This window comes from Pogoniulus pusillus, chromosome 24, assembly GCF_015220805.1.
Source record: "Pogoniulus pusillus isolate bPogPus1 chromosome 24, bPogPus1.pri, whole genome shotgun sequence".
Lineage (NCBI taxonomy): Eukaryota > Metazoa > Chordata > Aves > Piciformes > Lybiidae > Pogoniulus > Pogoniulus pusillus.
In genome coordinates, this window is record NC_087287.1 from 5,873,130 (window position 1) to 5,892,381 (window position 19,252).

A 19,252-nucleotide genomic window follows, 5' to 3' on the forward strand; every position below is an offset into this window, starting at 1 on the left:
GCAGGATGAGGTGTGCAGAGGTCAGGGGGGAAGAGATTTCAGAGAGGCTGGCTGCCCTGCTGCGTGAGCACTCCTGCCACTTGCTGTGAGCTGGTGCGCCCAGGTCTGCGGCGCTTCAAAGCTGGTTCCATTCTGTTCACAGTCCACAGAGGTGCCGGTGGACACCGTGGAAGGGTCTGTGCTGGTGGTCCCAGTACCAGTGTTGTTCAGAAGGGTTCAGCTGGTTGTTAGCCAGCCATGTGATACCCATCTCCTACATGAGTGTCATTGATTGATCTTGGAGACCTAAAAATAAGCTAAAGAGATGCGTAAAAGTTTGGTCATGTGACGTGGTGACGAGAAAGGCTAAATTCAGCTTGATGGGAGGGAGCAGAACTGCACTGCAGTCAACTGAATCCCATCAAAGCTGTCACCTGCAGATGACAATAAAGGGCAGATATCTGAAGGCAGGGCCAAGAGGATGGGGCCAGATTCTTGTCAGTGGTGCCTGGTGACAGGGCAAGGGGCATAAACTGGAGCCCAGGAGGTTCCATCTGAACTGGAGGGAAAATATCTTCGGTGTGAGGCTGCTGAAGCCCTGGAGCAGGCTGCCCAGAGATTGTGGAGTCTCCTGTGCAGAGATTCCAAACCCACCTACACTTTGTGATCCTGGGCAAGCTGCTGTGGGTGCCCTGCTTTAGCAGTGGGGTTGGACTGGATGATCTCCAGAGGTTCCTTCCAACCCTCACCATGCTGGGGTTCTGTGTGATTCAGTGCAGACTAAAGATTACAAAGTGAAACAGGTAGGGAAAATGCAACTTTACAGGAAGGTTCAGCAGGTGAATGGAACCCAACAAAAGCAACCCAAGTTTGTAAGAGGTAGAATCTGAATGAGACTTTAAACACTTTGAATGTTTTCCAGAGTAACATAGTAGGAATGTTTTTAAAGTACGTGAGCATTTCTTTTGCTGAGAGATGCTCTCTGGAGTCTGTATACAACATTTTATTTACCTCATTGATTTCCAGAGCAGGAGGCAAATCACTTAGCATAGCAAAGTGATCTCTCTGCTGTAGCTGTGCTGCATTACCTTGCTTGTAGGGTGAAATCCAAGCAGTTCAAGGGTGTGTTTGGCCCTCCTTTGCAGAGCTGGGTGCTGAGGTGTGCTGTGTCTTCTGTAAGACTGCAGAGAAAACACCACATTGTGTCAGCATCCTCGTTTCCAAAGTGTTCTTGAGGAGGTTTCCTCTTAGAATCACAGAATGGTTTAGGTTGGAAGGGACCTCAAGGATCATCCAGTTCCAACTCCTGCCAAAGGCAGGGACACCTCCCACTAGAACAGATCACTCAAGGCCTTGAACACCTCTAGGGAGGGAGCAGCCACAGCATCCCTGGGCAACCTGTGCCAGTGTCTCACCACCCTCACTGTCAAGAACCCTTTGCTAACATCTAGTTTGAATCTCTCCTCTTCCAGTTTAAGCCCATTACCTCTTGTCCTTTCATTACAAGACCTTGTCAGTAGTCCCTCCCCAACCTTCCTGTAGGCCCCCCTTTGGAAACAGGAGATGCTTCAGCTCCAACGCTCCACCATAGGCAGGGACACCTCCCACTAGAACAGGTTGCTCGAGGCTTCATCCAACCTGGCCTTGAACACCTCCAGGGAGGGAGCAGCCACAGCCTTCCTGGGCAACCTGTGCCAGTGTCTCACCACCCTCACTGTAAAGAACTTCTTCCTAACATCCAGCATAAATTTCCCCTCTGCCAGTTCAAACCCATTACTTCTCATCCTGTCATTACCAGACCTTGTCAATAGTCCCTCCCCAGCCCTCCTGTAGATCCCTTCAGATACTGGAAGGCCACTACAAGGTCTCCTTGAAGGATTCTGTTCCCTGTGCTCAGGAGGCTGGAAGAACAGATGGGATTGAAGTGGTCTGCGCAGCTCTCCCATAAACTCAGTAGCCAGATGTCTTCTCGGGAATGCCCTGAGTCTGGTGGTCACAGACAGGGCTGCAGACTTCTGCCAGTGTTTGGAATTGGCTGTACTGTGAGCCAGCTTAATCCAGCCTGGCCAAAGGGGAAAAGCCCTCGCAGCTTTTGGCAGTCCCCCTGTGACCACTGCAAAGCATCCAGCTGACAGCTTGCGGTGTGGAGTCAGCAGCCAGAGGGAAACAGCCAAGAGCGAAGCCAAGTCGTGGTGGTGTGGTGGCATTCCTACTGTGCAGGTCTTCCCACTGGCTTATCTGTTCCAGGGCCTGTCTCTGCCAGTGGGCTGTGCACACAGCACTCCCTGGAGCCAAATGATTCAAGAGCACAGCTACTCTCCTAAGCCAGGCCCAGGCTGATGGATTTTGCTTTAATCCAGCCTTGGACAGGAGACCTGGGCCTGACAAATCCGCACACCTGCCGCACCGAGCCGTACCGCGGCGGCGCTGGGGCCATTCATCCTGGAGCATAAGGAGGAAGTCTGCTCGAGGTCCTGTCAACATCTGAAATGACAGGCACAAGCATGTAGAGCAGGCTGCTTCCCCTGCCATCATTACTCTGCTTTGACTGGCTACCTACAGCCTTTCTTCCTCCTCTGGTTGGTTCTTTGCCTGGTTTTTTTGCAGCGCTTTATTCTGGGTGTTGAGGGAACTGTCCCTTCCTTCTCACAGCTGCTCCTCATCTCAGCGTTTGCTGAAGTGCTTTCTAATCACAGCCTCATAGTATCGATATTTCTGGAGAGAAGAATTTGGAGCTGCAGCAGCTGGTGCCAATTAGCAGAGCTGCTGCTATGGAGATGCTGCTGGGTCAGGCACAGTGCTCGCAGGCTGCTCTGGATGTGCCAGCCGAGCCCTCGCTGCCCTGCTGAAGGACTGGGCTGCTCTGTGCTTGCACCACCCCATGGCTTCCATGCCCTTACTCCTGGAAGGCTGCCTGGGCCTTCTTGCAGCTTGGTTTTAGGGCAAAGCTACAAGTGCAATCATAGACTAGAATCAAAGAGTCATTTCAGTTGGAAAAGGCCTTTGGTTCATAGACTCATAGAATTAGTCAGAGTTGGAAGGGACCGCAGGGATCATCTAGTTCCAACCCCCCTGCCATAGGTAGGGACACTTCACACTAGATAAAGCTGGCCTTAAACACCACCAGGGATGAGGCTTCCACCACTTCCCTGGGCAGCCTGTTCCAGGGTCTCACCACCCTCATGCTGAAGAACCTCTTCCTAACATCCAGTCTGAATCTACCCATTTTTAGCTTTGTTCCATTCCCCCTAGTCCTAGGAATTCATGGATTCATGGAAAGAGGAAATCACTTCTGTAACTCTTGAGAACAACTTGCTGATTACAAACAATTGTTTTCTAACTTCCTTCAATTCAGCTTGGTCATTGCTGCAGTAATGGTCCCTTAATACCAAATCATCTCCTTGTGTGGGATATAAAGGTAGCAGACTCAAGCATTCAGACCTAAGCTCTCTGTGTGATACCCTCATGTCTTCACTTAAGATGGCAAATTCATGGAATCAGAGAATGGTTTGGGTTGGAAGGGATCTTAAAGATCATCCAATTCCAACCCCCCTGCCCTGTGTCTGGAGCACAAAGAGAGGCTCTCATGCAAGGTGTCAGCAGAAGCAGAGGCTGAAGCTTCCCTATGCAAAGTTAGCAAAGGGAATACTGAAGGGTAACATCTCTTTGGAATAACTCTTGTTCAAACACAGACCTCTCATACTGGCAGACCTGATTATTTAGCCTGCAGAAGAGGATGCTGAGGGGAGACCTCACAGCTCTCTACCTTCCAGGAGGTTGGAGCCAGGTGGGTGTTACTCTCTTCTCCTTAGTATCAGGCAATAATAGAATGAGAGGAAATGGGCTGAAATTTTGCCAGGGGAGGTTTAGGTTGGAGATGAAGGGAATTTCTTTCTTGCAAGAAAGGCATTGGACCAGGCTGCCCAGGAAGTTGGTGGTGGACTCACTGTCCCTGGAGGTGTCCAAAAAACCCCTGTAGACATGGTGCTTGGGGACATGGTTTAGTGGCCGTGCTGGGCTGATGGTTGGACTTGATGAGCTTCAAAGTCCTTTCCAAGCAAAGCAATTCCAGGATTAATCCAACATTGCCCTGTCCCCTGCTAAGCCAGATCCCTCAGCACCACATCTACACAGCTTATAAAACCCTTTGGGCATGGAGACTTTGCCACTTCCCTGGGCAGCCCCTTCCAGGACTTGACAACACTTTTGGGGAGGAGCTCTTTCCTGATGTCCAGCCTAAACCTCCCCTGAGGCCATTTCCTCTCATCCTACTGCTTGTTTTGAGGGAGAAGAGACTAAACCCCACTTCTCTCCAACCTCCTTTTCAGGAGTTACAGAGAGCAATGAGGTCTGCCCTCAGCCTCCTTTTCTCCAGGCTGAACACCCCCAGGTGTCTCAGCTGCTCCTCACCAGCTCTGTTCTCCAGACCCTTCAGCAGCTGTGTTGCCCTTCTCTGGACCTTTTGCAGCACCTGTGCTCACTTGCTGCCTTTCCTCTATTATTTTTGGATTGATTGACATATTCTTACGAGAGGAAACTGACCCAGAGGACCTTGCATTCCTGGCAAAAGAACCGAAGAGGGTAAGCTAAAGGAAATTGAATCCCCCCAGACATAACAGATACTGTCTGATACTTGTATTTTTACCTGCTGTTGAGCATGCAGGTTGCAATGTCTAAATGAGTAGGTTCACACGTGGGCACTGTCTGGGTTTGCTTGTCACAGACTCCCCCCACTGCCCCTCTCCTTGTTTACCCTGAACCTGGAGAACGACCCCGCTCCTGGCCGCTTTTGGCTCCGGAAGCGAGCGTCGGTCAGTCTGTCTGTCCGTTTGACAGCCTGTAGGTGGTCAGCAAGCTGCAGGGATGATTGGCACTCATCAAAGAGCAGGGCTGCACAAACACACCCTCGCCCCCCTCCCCTTTCCCCATGACCCTAGTTTGTATTCCAGCAGCAACCCAGTTAGCGCAGCACAGCGTCGCATGTGCGCGTCTCGCTCCGGAGTTCAAAGGGAGAAGAAAGCACCTCGCTGTCTGAAAAACACAGGGAAGAGAAAAGGGCCTGGTGGGTTTAGGTTGTGGGATTTTTTTTTCCTTTCCCTGGCTCCCTTCTGCTGTGGGGAGTTTGGGAGTAGGGATCTGTTACTGAATGTATAATGCAGAGTGGTTTGTTGTAACGTGGAGCTGGTGGGGAGCGCTGCTCGCCTGCTCGCCTGTCATCTGTTGGAGCAGTGGAAGAAGTTGGGTAATTGTATTTCCCTTCAGAGAAGAATCACTCTCTGCCCCCACTTTCCACCACACCCACAAAGAGCACAGTTTGAGGTGTTCTGGAGGAAGGAAATCAAACAGGAATCAGGAGCACATGATGTACCTGTCAGAGGAACAAACCTGTCATGTGTGCGTGGTGCCCGTGGCAGTCTAAAGCTGGTGTGATCAACAGAGGCATTTGGGCAAGCTGTAACAACAATTAGGCCCTGTTTTTTCCCCTCTGATTTTAATTCTGCAGACTTGGAAGAAAGGAGTCAGCCTCTGCTGAACCAGACAGCTGGGTGTGCAAGCACAGACACAGGCAGGCTCCCAGCCTCCTGTGCTGCCTTGGTCACGCAGCAATGAATGTCCCTCCTAAGCCTCAGGTAGAGCTCTTTTCTGGGCAATGATATCAAAGGAATCTCTTTCGTCCTTGAACTATTCAGAGGAAGACAAAAGATAGGTGAGATCTATTCCACCTTTATTCACCATGAGGGTGGTGAGGTACTGGAGTAGGCTGCTCAGAGAAGTTATGGAGGCTCCAAGCCTGGAAGTGTTCAATGCCAGGTTGAATGGGGCCTTGAGCAATCTGGTCTGACAGGAGGTGTCCCTCCTTACCCATGGCATGGGTATTGGAACTTGATGATCTTCAGGGTCCCTTCCAGCACAAACCATTCTGTGATTCTGTGAAGTCAAGGATTGCTCTTTCCAGTCATTTCAAATGATCATAGCCATGGGGAAGTAACAGCTCCCAGAGGTGAGATGTCTGAATGCCTCTGCCACCCCATCCTTATCCTCCTGCAGAGCCAGTGTCAATAATTAGCTTGCAAAATCCCTTTCTGCATAACTTTTCTCTCTAGCTTTCCCCTGTGCTTGCCTCATGCTTGTGAGACAGACTTCAGCTTGGCTTCACGCTGCTTTCTCTACCGAATCTTCTGGGAATTCTCCTCTTCCTTTGGCAAAGTTTTGTTTTATCAGAAGATGCTGATTTGCTGAAATGTTTTCTCTGAGCTCACTTTGGCTCAGTGAATTCCCAGTATATTAAAGACTGGGTTTCTCTTGAGCAAACTCTGGAGTTGTAGCAGGCTGTTAAGGAGTCTTTCTTGCCACCTCCAAAGCAGAGATCCTGAAGGCCCTCCCTCTGCAGGGACTTCTGAGCCCTGGATTACCAAGCCAAGAAGTAGGAAGTCTTGAGACAGGCTCTGGGAATCCCAAGCTAGACAGATATGATCCTATATAGCATCACTTCATGCAGGAGTGGCAGGAAGCCTCAGAATCCTCCACTGTGGTCAGGCTTGTTGCTCCATTCCCTGGGAAGGACAAGCAGTAGAAGTTACCCTGAAAGTGTAACCTGAAAGGTTGTCTTCCAGGCTCAGGCTTGTGAAGTTTGGGGTGTGGAGTGTGAAAATATTTGGACACATATGCAGAGATTGTGGTCCTGCTCTGAAAGGGGAGTTGGACTGGAAGATTTCCAGAGGTCTCTTCCAACCCCTAACTTCCTGTGATCCTGTGATGAGGCCTCAACCACATCCCTGGGCAACCTGTTCATTTCCCATTCCAGCATCTTGTCTGAGGGCCTTTTAGATGTTGTTTTTTTTTCACTGTTTCTGGAACCAGCATTACATCAGAAGAGCTCTAGCAGTAATGGAACATTGATCCTTAAGTAGATTGACTGAGACCAGAACTGGCTCAGATCTTTCACTCTTCATCTATTGACTAGAATAAGCACCATAAACATCAATCCATGGATCTGTCCCAGTGAAGGGATGGAGCCCATCCCTGTAAGTAGCAGAGCAAAGGCTTTGCTCAAAGATTACCCTAATTTTTTGCTGGAACAACTGGGTGGTGCATTGTACAGCAGCAGCAGCTCTCTGTCAGGAAGCATTTCTTAGCCTTGTGTAGCTTATGAGTTTCCCAGCTCTGCCAAAAGATGTCATAGATTCCTAGAATGGTTTGGGTTGGAAGGGACCTTATAGATCATCCAGTTCCAACCCTCCTGCACAGGCAGGGACATCTCCTGCTAGAGCAGATGATTCAAGGCCCCATCCAGCCTTGGTCACCTCCAGGGAAGGGGCATGCACAGCCTCCCTGGGCAACCACCAGTGTCTCCCCACCCTCATTGTAAAGAATTTCTTCCTGATCTCCAGTCTAAATCTTCTCTACTCAAGATTCCATCCATTGCCTCTTGTCCTGTCACTCATGGGTCTGTCCCCAGTGCAGCTGAGAGCCAGGAACTGGCACTGCGCTGCCGGTAAGGGGACACAGGCTCTCTCTGGTTCATGTTCTTCCATCCAACACAAACATTTTGCTCATCACTTCTGAAATGTAAACCAGGCCTTCCTCAGTCTGTCCCTGCAGTTCCTGCTATTAAGCAGTTGGCACAAATGTGGGCTAAATCTGGGAAGGCTCCATCCCAGTGCAATTAACTGTTAGTTGCAGAGCTGTCAGATGGAGCCAGCTACAATATGCCATGGGTTTGCTCTGCTGCTCTTAGAGCATGTTGATCTCTGCAGTGTTATGTTGTAAGGTCTCTGGACATTTCCTCTTTTACCAGGTGCTCTCTTGAAACTGCTGCCTTACCTCCTGGAGGCAAATCCATGGCTAGCACAGATTTCCCATGCTGCTCTGCTCAAGAGCAGTATCCCACTGTTTGCATTCCTCTGCTTGGATGCACACACCACAGGCAGAGGAGACATCAGAATCCCAGTCCAAAGTGGCTTTTCTTTCCCAACTCCCAGAGAATCTTCCTGGTGCACTAATACTATGAGAGCTCAAGTCCAAGTTCTACTGGCCCAGCTGCCATGCAGTGGTACAGTTGCTCTCATGGCATGATTGCTTTTGCTCTGATGTGGGAGAAGCAATTGCTGTTCATGAGCCTTGCTGGGTAGCCTTCAGCTGCATGGGCAGGCAGCAGCAGTGTGCTGCCAAGGACAGTGAAGATGTTACCTTGCTACACACCAGGGGGAAGGAGAGGTTTAGTTTAATCCTCAACTTCTGCATCTGCTGCAGTCTCTCAGTGTGTCATGACTGCTCACTAGCATCTCTGGAGGCTTTCAAGTCCCATCTGGATGTGTTCCTGTGTGACCTGCACTAGATTCTATGATCCTGCTCTGGCAGGGGGCTTGGACTTGATGATCTCTGGAGGTCCCTTCCAGCCCCTAATATCCTGTGATCCTGATCCTGTGATCTCTGTTGTGTGTTATCATGCACTGCCCTGGGTGAAAACAGGGACTTTGGAAAGTGGCAAGGAACTCTGGGCTGCAGGCTGGCTGTTGTGTGGATGCTTGGTGAAAGCTCAGTCAGGCAACTAAAATCCTCACTCTTCCTGGAAGTGCAGGAGTGATGCTGCAGATGATGCCAAAATTAACACAAAGCCTTGTTTCAGAACATTTTGGTAAGACAGGAGTGAGCAGCTGTCAACACTCAGGAAGAAAGATCTGGCCTAAGAAACATGATCCTGACAGAAACACTCTGCTCTCTCTGGTAGCTCTCACAAGTGCCTCCCCTTCTGCACATCCAGTGGGGAGGTGTCACTGGTGCAAGGTGGAACTCGACTCAGCTATGGGTTTTCTGCTTTTAGGTTTCCTGTTGCTCCAGGAGACAGAAATATTCTGTATCATCTGCATCTCTCATCTCAAGTCTGTTCGTAAGGAATGCTCCTGGCCTGTCATGGGGTATCTGTCTGACCTCATTCCTCCACTTCCTAAGCAGCTTCGCAACCCCTCCTGTATAACTCTTAACAACTAAGCAAGCAAGGCTCAAAGAGCTAAAATGAAGAGAACTCACCAGAAATACACAAAACCTGGCCTAACAAAAGTACATAGTAACAAGAATGTGACCAAGAGGTTGAGGGAGGTTTTCCTCCTTCTCTACTCTAGTGAGGACACATCTGGAGAACTGAGTCCAGTTCTGGGCTCCCCAGTACAAAAGAGACAGAGAACTGCTGAAGGGAATCTGTCAGAGGCTACAGAGATGCTGAGAAGCCTGGAGCAGCTCTGTGAGGAGCAAAGGCTGAGGGCCTGCAGAAGAGCAGCCCCAGAGGGGATCTGATCAGTGCTCAGCAAGAGCTAAAGAGTGAGGATCAAGAGAATGGGGCCAGACTCTTTTCAGAGGTGCCCAGGGACAGGACAAGGGGCAACAGGCACAAACTGGAAGCCAGGAGGCTCCATCTGAACAGGTGGAAAACTGGTTTTGATGTGAGGGTGCTGGGAGCCCTGGAGCAGGCTGCCCAGAGAGGTTGTGGAGCCTCCTTCTCTGGAGAGATTCCAAAGCCACCTGGACATTGTGATCCTGGGCAAGCTGCTGTGGGTGCCCCTGCTTCAGCAGAGGGGTTGGACTGGGCAATCTCCCTAGATCCCTTCCAACCCTCTTCATGCTGGGATTCTGTACCAGGAGATGGGGATTGTGTTACTACTCTTGTCCATTCCATCTGCAGCAGATTTTCAGCAGACATGATACAGATGTGTACTTGTCCTGTAAGAACTGGTAAGAGGTGACATTTTACCACAGACTCTCTGTCAGAAAGATGTCTCCCTGGATTCCTGTAATAAGCTCTGTGGGCAGAAATCTGGTGTGCATGTCTGGGTTCCTGTGTGTGGAGATGGTCCAGCAGAGCAAACTTGCTGTCAAGAGAGGCAGAATCATTTCCCCAGCTGCAAAACACTTTTGCATATAGTTATTTTTTTAGAGATTTTTCTTCTTCTGTTTCCTTCCTAATACCCAGAAATAAATCCTGACAGTCTAATGTTCTTATCACTTTTCTTTGATTAATTTCCTCTCTTCAGTCCTGGCTCCCTCAGCTGTCCCTGAATTTCCTTCCTAAATCCTTTCTGTCCTTTGCTATCCTCCTGTTGTCCCTCAGCATTCACTGCAGCACTTGCAGAGTGGGGAGGAAAGGCAGAGGCAGTAAAAAGGTGCACATTATCCTCTAGGCATTGCAGATTCAGTTTATCCTCATTTCCACCTCTTATATCAATCCCTGTTTGGCCCAATCCAGAGAATAATAACATTTCCTTGAGAACAAATGGGTAAGATGCTGGGACACAGGACAGTGGCACACAGCTGTTGTTGCAGTCATCTGAGGTCCTGTTTTCACTTCTGGTTCCTGCAGGGTTCAAAGTTCAGCAGTTCCATGGAGGAACTTGGATTAGGGAGAAGGCTTGTGAGGATACCTGGGAGTACCAAACACCACCTGGTTGTAGTACCAGAAATGGGAGGGCTGGAAGCCCTCTGTGGTGAGGCCAGGAGGAGAGAGTTGGGGTTGTTCAGCCTGGGGAAGAGAAGGCTCCAGGCAGACCTTCTGGTAGCCTTTCAGTGCTTAAAGAGGCTGATCAAAAAGCTGGGGACAGACTTCTGAGCAGGGCCTGTTGTGACAGGACAAGGGGTGATGGTTTGAGCTGCAAGAGACAGATTCAGACTAGATACAAGGAAGACATTTTTTACAGTGAGCATGATGAGAGCCTGGCCCAGGTTGCCCAGGTGGTAGATGCCACATCCCTGGAACAGTGATTTTTTTTGGTCAAGTTGTTTGGGGCTCTCAACAACCTGCTCTAGTTGCAGATGTCCCTGCTGAGTGTCCGGGGAGGTCAGACCAGATGATCTTGAAATGTTCCTCTCCAACCAAACCCCTCTGTGGTTCCATGAATATCTCTAGTATAAGAAACAAGGCACCTGGGTCATGCCCAGTAGCCTAGCAGAAGAGAAAGATATATTTCAAGACATGGAAGCCCATCAACAGGTAGAACCTCCTCTAAATACTGCCTGTAACAGTGACAAACCCTCACAGATCTCAATTTTGGAGCCCTCATTCTGGAGAGGAAAGCTGTCCTTACCCTCCTGCATGGCTGATCAAGGCCAGTAGTGGCGAGGACACTTCTAGGCAAAAGCACTGCTGAAAATGCTGCACTTAGCGTTAGGGAGAGCAGGATGCCAAGTGCCAGCAACTGAGGACATAGACTCTGCTGAGTGCTGGACAGCAGCCACCTGCTGCTCCTGTCCCAAGTGCACGCTTTACTGAGCCATCCTGCCACCCAGCAGCCTGTCACCTGTGTTTTGGCAGGTACCAACGATTCCATGTCTCACTCCATCCATTTGGCATCACAATACAAATTGAACCAGCCTTTGGACTTTCAGGTGTCAAGCCTGGAGCTGATCACATACTACTTGAGGAAGAGAGGAGACAGCAAGGATGAAGATAGGCAGGGGCAGGGGTGAAATACTGGACAAGTGTGCAGAATCATAGATAGAGGGGTTGGAAGGGGGTTGTGTCCAGTTCTGAGCCCCTCAATTTAAGAAAGATGTTGAGATGCTTGAATGTGTCCAGAGAAGGGCAGCAGGGCTGGGGAGGGGGCTGCAGCACAGCCCTGTGAGGAGAGGCTGAGGGAGCTGGGGGTGTGCAGCCTGCAGAAGAAGAGGCTCAGGGCAGACGTTATTGCTCTCTATAGCTACCTGAAGGGAGGTTGTGGACAGGTAGTGTTGGGCTCTTCTCTCAGGGACCCAGTGACAGGAGGACATAGCCTCAAGCTGCACTGAGGCAAGTTCAGGCTGGATGTTGTTAGGAAGTTGTTGGCAGAGAGAGTGATTGGCATTGGAATGGGCTGCCAGGGGAGGTGGTGGAGTCACCATCCCTGGAGGTGTTTAAGAGGAGGTGGATGAGGCATTTGGTGCCATGGTTCAGTTAATTAGAAGGTGTTAGGTGATAGATTTGACTCGATGATCTTGAAGGTCTTTTCCAACCTGGTTAATTCTGTGAAGGGATTTCTAAGGTACATAGTCCATTCTCCCACTCACACAAGGACTGACATGCTTCAGCCATGCCTCTGGGTGGCTTGGTTTTGAAAACCTGAAGGGGTTGAGTTTCATCAGCCTCTCTGCACAGCCTATTGCAGTGCTGCCTTACACTGCTGGGGATTTGATGCATCCCTCATGTCTAACCTGAACCCCAGCATGTATGTGAGGAGGGAGATCAAGCAGCTCTCAGGGCTGCTGTGTTCAGGCATGAGTGAACCTGTGTCAGTCATCAAGGAAAGACTTAGAGCAGTTACATCTACAGGAGATGGAGGAAAAACTTCATGCCTTGGGGGACTGTGGAGACATTGCTGAGGCCTGCAGCCTTGTGGTAAGAGCAACCAGTCAGTGAAATTAAGAGGCATGCCAGGAAAATTTAGTATGGAAAGGGGTAGCAGAAACAAAGCAGAAGAGCAGAACTGAGAGTCAGCAGAGTGGCATTCAAAGAGTGGGGGCTCAGCAGGTGAAAAGAAACATTGCAGCAGTAGCATGAAGAGGATTTGGACTCTGGTTCAAAGGCTGCTTTGCTGAGGGGACTCTGAAGCTCAAGCAGCCCAGAGGAACTCGTGGTAATGATTGCATCTTGTTTGTGGCTTGAATACCAACAGGAGAGCAACCACATTAGCAGGCAGAGGAGCAGAGATCCTTAGAGTCTGCTGGGAGTCTGGAGAGGAAATCTCAACGGTCTGTGGGAGGGAGCACTGGAAGTGGGATCATAAATGCACTGGGCTGGAAGAGGGGGCATGATTACTGCATTTAAATGTTAGATATAAATCACCTTTTAAATACAGATAAAGTTCTGTTACTCTAGTTTGAGGGACAAGTAGCAGGCCAGAAGTGAAATAATGAACTTATGGACATACCTGTGCTGCACTTCTGAAGAGGTCTCAGCTATTTCTGACTCTTTCATTTCTCACTCTCTCAAATTGCTGCTTCTCACAGAGGCTTGACCTCCATCCTCTGATGTCATCTCTCCAGCTGTCCCTTTCATTACAGTCTCTCTCTTCCTCATGTTCTCCAGGTGCAGATCCAGTTACAGCTGCCTTGTTTCTCTCCCCTTATTTTCACACATCTCTTGAACAGCAGTACCATTTGTATCACCCTCAACTTCTTCCTCTCCATTGGTGGAATTGTCTGCTGCTTCTGCAAATACATTGTTCTTCTCCTGGATTGATTGTGGGTGCTCTGTGTATCTCTCTTCAGATCACCCTTCAGCTGTCCTTCCTTACAACAGCTGTAGTTCTAACCCCTCTGGTAGCTCTGTATCCTCAGACCTCAGTTCAACCCTTCGCTGTGGGCTCCTGATACCTATCTGTATACCTTGAGGGGTGTTCATTTAACTTGCATGTCCCAAAGCTTATGGAACTTAAACAAAACCAGGGTCTGTTCTGTGTGAAGATCTGAAATAAGATGCCACAAATCCTGCCATTGTGTCTAATGGTCTGATGCCAGCTCTGTGACCTTCAGTCTGGCTGAATACAGAATTTAACACAGACTAATTTAAAGGAAATGCTGTTCAAGGCCACTCAGAGTCATCAGCTCCTTTATCTGCATGTATGCAGGTAGGAATTTTTAAGTTACAGTGCTTCAGCAGGTGTATATCAATATCTTGAGCATCATTCCTATGATGAGGGCTATGAATGCTTTGATCTACAGCAGAAGATGTGGTGAGAGGTGTGAGCAGACTCAGTGTCTGGCAGAAAGGTTATGTCTTGATAGACTTAATGTACATACTGATGCTTAGATATAGAAGCATAGAATGGTTTGGGTTAGAAGGCACCTTGAAGATCATCTGGGTCCAACCTCCTTGCCATGGGCAGTGACACCTACTCGACCTGTTTGCTCGATGCCTCATCCAGCCTGCATTTGGATATTTCCAGGCTTGGAGCCCCTACAATTTCTCTGGACAGCCTGTCCTAGTTGTCCTGGTCTCATCACCCTTATGGAGAAAAAAATTCTTCCTACTGTCCTCGGTCTGGGTCTCATCACCCTCATGGGGAAAAATTCTTCCTAATGTCCAGTCTAAATCCAGCTTCTTCCAGTCTGCAGCCATTACCCTGTAGCCTGTCACTGCATGCCTTTGTAACCAGTCCCTTTCCAAGCAACCCTGAGGGCTCATATCTTAAATCCTGTAGAAATGAAGAATGTGTTTCAGGGTTTTATGGACCAGGCATATTCCTGAGAGGATGTTTTACTGAATTTGGGTTGGATGTGAGAATCAGGAAGCTAATGATGTAGTGGTTGAAAGATCAAGGTTGCTCCTACATGCAGCAGAATGTATTGATGCTGCATGGGAGTGTTTCAGTTGATTTAGTAGACAGCTGCCTGGTGAGTAAGTGGCATATGATGTCATTCTGCTAGCCATCATGGAAATAGCTTTCTTTCATCTTCAACTCAGAACTCTCTGGCTCCCAATAAGCTCTATCAGGATTCCATTCCTGATAGATTCAGCAGAACTGCTGCTATATTCTACAAGTCTGAATCTGGCCCTGGAGTTTTATTTATGCTGTGTCATCCCCAAATCCAGAGTCACTGAGGCTGGAAAAAAACCTCTGAGATCATCAAGTCCAGCCTATAACCTAAGACCACAACATCAGCTGAGATGAAACTCAGAGGCTCCCTGCTACAAGAAATAATTTTTACTCACCCACAGGCATTGTTGCTCCACCCATTATGTGCATTTTCCAAGCCATAACCTCCTCCTCCTCCTCCAGCAGATGATCTGATTTTTATTCATGCAATTTCCTAGAGTTGGGGGGTGTATTTCTGTGCATGCAGATCGACTGCTAAACTGAATCCTCATTACAGTAACCTCAAGTGGCTGGTTTAAACTGCTGACCACCCATCTGACTCATTATGCTAAGTGTTCTTTGCTCCTGGGCACCTCCCTCTGGGTGGGTGCCACAGTGATGCGAGAAGCAGCACAGAGGTTTCCCTGGGATCTTGACGTCTCACCCAAAGCACCAAAGGGCATGGGCAGCACGGGTTTGTAACTTAATCACTTTCCACAGACTTGAATTCACCCAGTGGGGCTTGCTGGTGCAGCACAACCACAAAAATAGAGAGCTCAGAGGAGATACAGAGGAGAAAAATACAGAGGGGAAGCGGAGTGAGTTATGGAGTAGTGGAACTGTATAGATTGGGAAAAGACCTTTAAAATCATGAAATCTGTCCACCAGCCACTACCAGGTCACCACTAAACTATGTCCCTCAGCACCACATCTTCACCTCTTGTAAATGACAGAATCACAAAATTAACCAGGTTGGAGAAGACCTTTGAGATCATCAAGTCCAACCTAGCACCTAACACCTTCTAAGTAATTAAACCCTGGCACTAAGTGCCTCATCCAGACTCCTTTTAAACACCTCCAGGGGTAGTGACTCCACCACCTCCCTGGGCAGCCCATTCCAATGGCCAATCCTTTCACAAACATCAGCTTAATAGTTTAGGTCAGCTGCTTTTGAGACAAGCAGCACAACATCAGCACATTCCAAAGCAAACAGTCTTGTTGTAGAGCAATCCAGCCAGGGCTGGGGTCTCTATCATGGCCTTGGGCAGCAGTCTTAATTAGTTGTGTCTAACTGTGCACACTTTAGAGTGACACCTTTGGACAAGCAGTGTGTGCTCACGTGAACATTACAGCTTGGTGGGCCAAGAGGGGATGTAGTCAAGTTGCATCAGAGGAGGTTTAGATTGGATATGAGAAAAAACTTCTTGATTGAAAGGGTTCTGAGACTGGCACAGGCTGCCCAGGGAGGTGGCTGAATCCCTGTCCCTGGAGGTGTTGAAAAAAGGCAGAGATCATAGAATCATAGAATGAACCAGGTTGGAAGAGACCTCCAAGATCCAACCTATCTCCCAGCCCTGTCCAGTCAACTAGACCATGGCACTAAGTGCCTCATCCAGTCTTGTCTTGAACACCTCCAGGGATGGCTACTCCACCACCTCCCTGGGCAGCCCATTCCAGTGCCAATCACTCCCTCTGGGAAGAACTTCCTCCTAACATCCAGCCTGTGTGCTGAGATGTGGTGCTGAGGGTCATGGTTTAGTGGTAGAATTAGGTAATGGTTGGACTCCATGATCTTGGAGGTCTTTTCCAACCCAAAGGACTTTGTGGCTCTAGGATTCCACCTTGGCTCCCCAGATGCACTGCAGTTAAAACATACCCAGCACATTATACCTGGTGCTGTCTATACAGCCTCAGCTTCTAGGCTGCCTTGGGATAAACAAACTCTGAAGGTGGCAAAGTTCACCTGATTTTGTCAGAGAGTTTTGTCCTTCAGCCACCCACAGCTGTAAAACCTTACACCTACCAAGAGGTTTTTCCTGTCTTTGTGTAGGAACCTGCCTTTAATTCCTCTCTGCTATTGCACACATCCCAGTAAGTCTGGCACTTGTGCTGGGATGTCTGCTGGCCATCTGCTCTGAGGGATGTGTGCCTGCATATAGTGCCTGCCTCACTGCTAGTCTGGTGTTTCTGGGGGACAGACTCTGGAAGGGCACTACATGGGTACAGACCCTTCAGCTCCTGTAGGCAACAGCATTAGTGGATTCCCAGCACTTCCAGGGAATTTGCTCCAAAGGGTAGGTTAGATGAAAAGTGTCTTTATCTTCAAATGATAACTAGAAGGCCTAAGGGAAAACAGACTTGGTGGCAGCTGTTTTTCTCCCCTTGACTGCTCACTTTTCCCTTTGTACTCTAACTCTCTCATGCCCTCAATTAACCAGTTCTTGATACCTGCCTGGCTTTGCAGAATTAACCACTTAATTGTAGGCAAAGGCTAAACTTCCTTCTTCCCAGAACAGTTTAACCTCTGAACCCTGTGCTCTTTCTCTTCCCATGCTTTTGCATTTCCCTTCTCCTGGAATCCAACTTCTCTTCACTACATGTAAGTGCCTTCTTCTACTTCATCCTTCCTGTGATGATGAATTAGTGTGAGTGGAAAACAGGGCCAGTTTTCCATGGGTGTGTTAGGACTCCAAGGCAGCAATGCTGTAAAATCTTTCCTCCTTCAGAAACCTCAGAGTTGGTGGTGGGAAGACCAGCAACGTGGCTAAGTTTGAAGCAGGAGGAGACTGCTGTTTGCCTTGGTTTTGGAGAACAAGGTGCCAGGCAAGTTAAAATGGCTTTGTTAACAGTGTTCACAGCTTCACGAGAAACAGGGAAGATCTGCTCTCTGTCTCACCCTGCCTCTGCTCCTAGTCTGATAGCACATCCACAGCTAATTTCCCATGATTTCCCTTTTCATTCTCCTTCCATCACAAGCTGAACAACTGACACACTTAACTGACAGGCTGTTCCATCCTTTTCTGCTAGCCCTGCTCCTTTTTTTCTGCAAATAACAGAGCAGACTTTCCACCTGATCCTGCATGTCACAACAGCGTCACTAACACTGTGAGCAACTCGTTGGGCTACCAAAAGCCTTTTTTTCTCCCTAGGCTTCATCTGTCAGTCCAACATCAGCTGCATCTACCAGACTTGTGGGAAACATTTCTCTTCCAAGCTTTCATTGCCACTCATTTACCTGCAGGGAATTCTTGTTTTTTTGCTTTCCCCACTCATTTGCTAATCTCAGACTGGTCCCTTCCTCTGTTTCGTGGTGTCCCAGGACTCTTTCCTGCATGCTGTTAGGCAGCTTGGGAAGCCTCTGCTGTGGATGCTTGCAGCAGAAGCTGGTGAACAGCTGAGTAGCTGCAGGTTGCATAACTCAGGGTCTAGCCCAGTGTATCTTCCTCATGGGAAAATGAAACAAAGCAGAAGCTAAAACCAGGTCGTTGAGACTGTCACCTGCAGAGCTTTCCACTGCCCATAGCTTCGCTTCGTGTGAGACAGTCCCTGCTGCTTTGGTGGAGTCCTGAGCCTCAGCTGGAGAAGGAGCAATACCCTGCACTGCTGCCAGACATCAGTCCAGCACTTTGAAGACCTCAAAGCTCCTACCTCTTAGATACCTTCTGTTGTGTTAGAGCCTGAAATTTGCTGAGATGGGACTGGAGGACTTTCAGCCAGAAGCATGTGGACTCATAGACAACATCCACGGTGATCAGAACTGTTTCATGGAGAGCAGATCTTACGAGGAGCAGCTGAGGGAAGTGAGGATGTTCAGCTGAGGGGAGACCTTCTGGCTCACTACAACTCTCTGAGAGGAGGTTGGAGTCAGATGGTGGTTGGTCTCTTCTCCCAAAGGCAAGTGTCAGGATGAAAAGAAATGGCCTTAGGCTGTACTAGAGGAGATTTAGGTTGGGTATTAGAAGAAACTTCACTGAAAAGGTTCTCAAAGACTGGCACAGGCTCCCCAGGGAGGTGGTTGAATCCCCATTCCTGGAGGTGTTGAAAAGAGGTAGAGATGTGGTGCTGAGGGCCATGGGTTAGCCCCAGACTTGGCAGAGTTAGATAATGGTTGGACTCAATGATCCTAAAGGTCTTTTCCACCCTCAAAAGGTCTGTGATTCTGTGATTCTGTGATTCTTTGCTCTTCCAGAATATTGGTAAAGCTCTTGCGGTAAGGAGCCAGCAAAGAGCTAACTTGGTGGAAGTGAACTATGCCCAGCACAGCCTGTTTCTCTACTGATGTGGGGTCAGATGCTCTCCTATCCCTTAGCTGCTTTGGAGTCTGGAAAGCTGAAGTGTACTTAGCTGAAGTGAGCAGAGTGTTCATGGTGCTGGTGTGCAGCCATTCGTTGAGGCAGAGCAAGGGGCAGTTTTCCCCATTGCAGTTCTCCTGTGTGTGTGTGAATGTCAGACACAGGACTCAGTGAAGTTCTTATTTATCTCCATTGCTGCTGGAGCTGGCTGCTTGATTTAGGGATCTCCCAGACATCTCACCTGCAATACAGCCTCTGCTTTGCAGGCTTTAATGCTGTAACTAGAAGGTAACTTATCTCCAAAAGGAGCTTGCCTTTGACCTTGAGCGTTCTTGCAGTTGTTAAATGCTTGTGCAGGTTTCTTGAGGAGCTGGAAGAGCTTTGCAGTGTGACTGCTTCTAAACAGCTGTGGAAAACAATGATGGGTTAGGTTCCCATGTTGGGTTTGGGGGTTTTTGGGGCTTTTTCTCTCTATGGCCTGTAGACCAAATATGTCCAAGCTTGCAAGTAAGAAAAAAATATTTTCTTATTGCTAGTTTCAGCAACTCACTCACTTGGTGAGGATGAAGATACCTGAAGGTTCATTGATTGGCTTTATTGATGATACAGGCACCCAAGCAGAGGCTGCTCCTCCTGTCACAGCTGTGCTTGGGACGATGG

The 19,252-nt window shown here is 48.8% G+C and overlaps 1 protein-coding gene across 16 annotated transcripts in view; it reads left to right on the forward strand.

The window, feature by feature from the left end:
• The window catches only part of BRSK2 (BR serine/threonine kinase 2), a 392,408-nt gene that overhangs the window by 197,362 nt on the left and 175,794 nt on the right, over positions 1-19,252 (forward strand). The window lies entirely within an intron of this gene.